Below are 3,932 nucleotides of genomic sequence, written 5' to 3' on the forward strand. Positions count from 1 at the left end.
TGCTGTTGTCGCTGATAATTATTCACATACTGAACAGATTCGTTGACAAGAGAATACTGATCCGTAGCATGAGAACCTGCACAAAGCTCACAAACCATAGCTATTTGATTAACTCCATACGTAGCCAAAGAATCAACCTTCATTGATAGCGCTTGGAGCTGGGCTGCAATAGCGGTGGCTGCATCAACTTCCAGAATACCTGCTACCTTGCCTGATGTCATCCTCTGAGTTGGGTTTTGATGCTCATTTGCAGCCATCGTTTCAATAAGATTGTACGCCTCAGTATAGCTTTTAGCCCATAAGGCGCCTCCAGCTGCTGCATCGAGCATGGGCCGAGATTGAGCCCCCAAACCATTATAAAAACCAGTGATTACCATCCAATCCGGCATTCCATGATGTGGACATTTTCTCAACATTTCCTTGTAGCGTTCCCAAGCCTCGCACATAGATTCTGTAGGTTGCTGCGCAAACTGAGTAAGAGCACTCCTCATAGCAGCAGTCTTTGCCATTGGATAAAACTTTACCAGAAACTTTTGCGCAAGATCTTGCCACGTAGTGATTGACCCAGCTGGTTCAGAATGTAACCAGTCTTTAGCCTTATCCCTCAGTGAGAATGGGAAAAGCCTCAACTTGATAGCCTCATCAGTCACGCCATTATACTTAAAAGTGCTGCAGATCTCGACAAAATTCCTTATGTGCATGTTGGGGTCTTCAGTTGCCGCTCCTCCAAAAGAAACAGAATTCTGCGCCATCTGAATAGTGCCCGGCTTGATTTCAAAGGTGTTAGCTTGAATAGCCGGATGAAGGATGCTTGACTGAATGTCATCAATTTTAGGCCGAGAAAAATCCATAAGAGCTGGATCAGCTTGAACAATATGATCTCCCATGTTTACTGGTTCCTTCTGCTCAGTTCCTGAATCCGAATCCTCAAAATCTAACTTCTCCGGTGTATCAAGAACTTCGTCTTTCTCCTCAGCTGTATCTAAGGTCCTCTTGCGAGCACGAGAACGAGTTTGCATAAACGCACTAAAGTACCTGAAACACAACCGAAAAGAGTAATTAACTACTACGTCCTAATCACTGAGTCCTAATGACCAATGATGGTAAGTACATAAACTAAACAAATACGCCGAGTTCCCCGGCAGCGGGGCCAAAAACTTGTTAGGGCGAAATCACGCACTAATATTCACGCAAGTATACGCGTTCGCAAGTAATATAGAATACTTTCTAGTTCGTTCCCTCAGAGACTCAGACTAAGTTATTGTCTAATTTAACTCACTCACCAATGTATGATTACTTCTCAATGTTAAGATAATAACACTTAAAATTGTTGATTAAATATTAACTATAATTAACTACTTAATTAACCACTTAACTAACACTGCAATTTACCAATAATAAAACACTCATGAGATCACAACTTCATTATTACTTCCTTCTATAGCCATAGTTATTACCTTTAGCATGTGACAGTGATGATATTAATCGAATAACACAAAACTGATAAAAGCCAACTTTCATTGTACTAATACCATTCTACCAAACATCCACAATTAAGATAGAAATTGAATAGTCATCAATTATGTTGAGTTCCTATATGTCTACAGAAATTGACAACACAACGATTTAAGCACAAGTTATTCCTTTTGATTACATAGGGCAAATAAAACTGTTAGAGTTACCCACTAATCATGCACAACGTACATGAACCTATGCTAGCATGGCAAGTTCTAAATCTCAAGATCCACTGTCGCTTCACAAGAAATTAACACCCTATCTTATATGTTCGCGACGCACATAAGACGAATATGCACAACCAATACTAGATATCATGCAATCATCACACACTAAAGTATTAAACAATTAACTAAAGAATTCCATAATAAATCCGTTGCAACCCCATGATCACGATTAGCCCATAATAGAACTTATCGCCATCATGGGTTCATATGAAATCATGATAAACGAACACAAGATAATAACAACTAAACTAATTATATTAAAACAGAGTACATCACAAGAGTAAATAAGTCAAAGCAAGAAAACTAGCATCCAACGTTACAACGAAACAAGAATCACAAGAATATATGCTTCCTCTTCGTTGCTGTGTGCTAAATCGGTCTTCTTCCTTATCCCCTTCGCTTCTTGCAAAACACAATCTAAAACATAATCCCCTCTTAATACTCTGTGAAAAACGTCTCAAATCTACTTATATAATAGTCCCATAAAACTCAGATTACATAGAAGTTGGAAGCCAAACAGAAGGAGAAGTCTAAAACAATATATTATTTTCCCCGACCCTGCGCGGCCGCTCAGCATTTCTGCGCGGGCGCGCAAGGCTGCTGCGCGGCCGCTCAGCATTGCTGCGCGGGCGCGCAGGACCCTACTGGAAAATTTCCAGGTTTGCTCCGTTTCTTCGCCGTAATCTGCCCGTTCTTTTCCTCTCGCAATGGTGAACACATGCCAAGGCTTATTCTTGATGATTCCTCCTCCGAAATGCAACTAATACCCTGAAATGCATAAACACTAGAAAAACGCATCAAATACACAAAATACTTGATTTCAAGACACCAATTTAAGCCATTTTAAGACATTCTAAGTGGTATAAAATGCCACTTATCAATAACTACAACTTACAGTCCTTTCAGCTTTACCATCTTAAGGTTTGATAACAGCTTTAGTCTGTATACACTTTCAGAATTTAAGCAGTTGTAGATCTTTGACTTGGCTTCAATTTCTGATCTCTTTGATATAAGGAGTTGTTCTGAGATAGTTCTTCAACAAACATCTCTCAGCATATTCAAGTTCATTGACCATCCTCCTTTTAGCATTTATCAACCCAGATGTATCTTCACCAGTTTGAAAAATAGCTGCTCTGAGATCATTTATCTTAGCTTTTCTTATCTCCTGATCTAGTCTGATCAGATATGCCTTGTCAGACTCTAGATTGAATTCCACAGCCTTATAACCCAAAAAGTAGTTATGATCTTAGCAGAGTTAGGCTTCATTTCGACAATATCACCTTTGGGATCTCTGTACTTGGGACAGTATGTGCTGTCAGACTTTACAGAGTAAAGCTTCTTCTGTCTTTGAATTTGTGATTTTAAATAACCTGCAGCACTATCTGTTAATCTGTTTCTCACTTGAAGTATAAATTGAACATGTTCCAGATCCTCAAAATACTTCAGTGGTATAGCATTCTGCCTGATATGGTATACCCTTCCATCTGTCATAAAATATAACAAGATATGTTCTTTTGAAAAGGTATGGTAAACCATTTGTACAGATTCAAGTCGATTCAATCTTTCAGGAGTAGCTCCAACACCTGGTTCACTTAAGGAAGTTGGATCATTGGTAGTGTTATGTACTCTTCTTTCATCAGAACTACCCAATCCACATTTATCTCTTGCTTCCTTTCCTGTAACAACTCTTGCTTCAAAACCACTTGTTGCAGTCTTCAAAGATTGAGTCTGTTTAGCTTTGGTGAATCCTGGTAGGAGTATCTTTGAAGGTTTAACATGAGCAATGTCAGAGGTTTTCTTTTCCTTATCTTCTGATACTAAGCCAACTTGAGCTATGTAAGAGGTTGCTTGCTTCATTGTCATATCAGAACTTACTACATCTTGACTCTGAACAACATGAGCCATTTCAGAGGTTGTTTGAAAAATCTTCTTTGAAATCAGAGTAAGACTAGCATCTTCTTCATCATCAGTTATTTCTTCATCCATGACTGGCATATAAACCTTTACAGGTTCATCAACTTTTTCTTTGCCCTTGGACCTTGGATCAATTTCCACTTGTGATTTGGCTTTGGTTGCCTCAAAATTTATTCTTTCCTTTATCACAATACCCTTAGGCTTTGGAAATTTCTTTTCAACAACAGAAGCTTTAGATTTTGTCTTGACACCTTCTGCTTTGAGTCTAGCTTCTTC

At 38.9% G+C, this 3,932-nt stretch overlaps 1 non-coding gene across 1 annotated transcript; it reads left to right on the forward strand.

Annotated features, from left to right (window-relative positions):
- Positions 1–387: 387 nt before the first annotated feature.
- LOC141709465 (small nucleolar RNA R71) lies at positions 388–494 on the forward strand. Its single transcript, XR_012570040.1, has one exon. It is a non-coding gene; the product is annotated as a small nucleolar RNA R71 (small nucleolar RNA).
- Positions 495–3,932: the final 3,438 nt, after the last annotated feature.

Source organism: Apium graveolens, chromosome 2 (genome assembly GCF_009905375.1).
Source record: "Apium graveolens cultivar Ventura chromosome 2, ASM990537v1, whole genome shotgun sequence".
NCBI lineage: Eukaryota > Viridiplantae > Streptophyta > Magnoliopsida > Apiales > Apiaceae > Apium > Apium graveolens.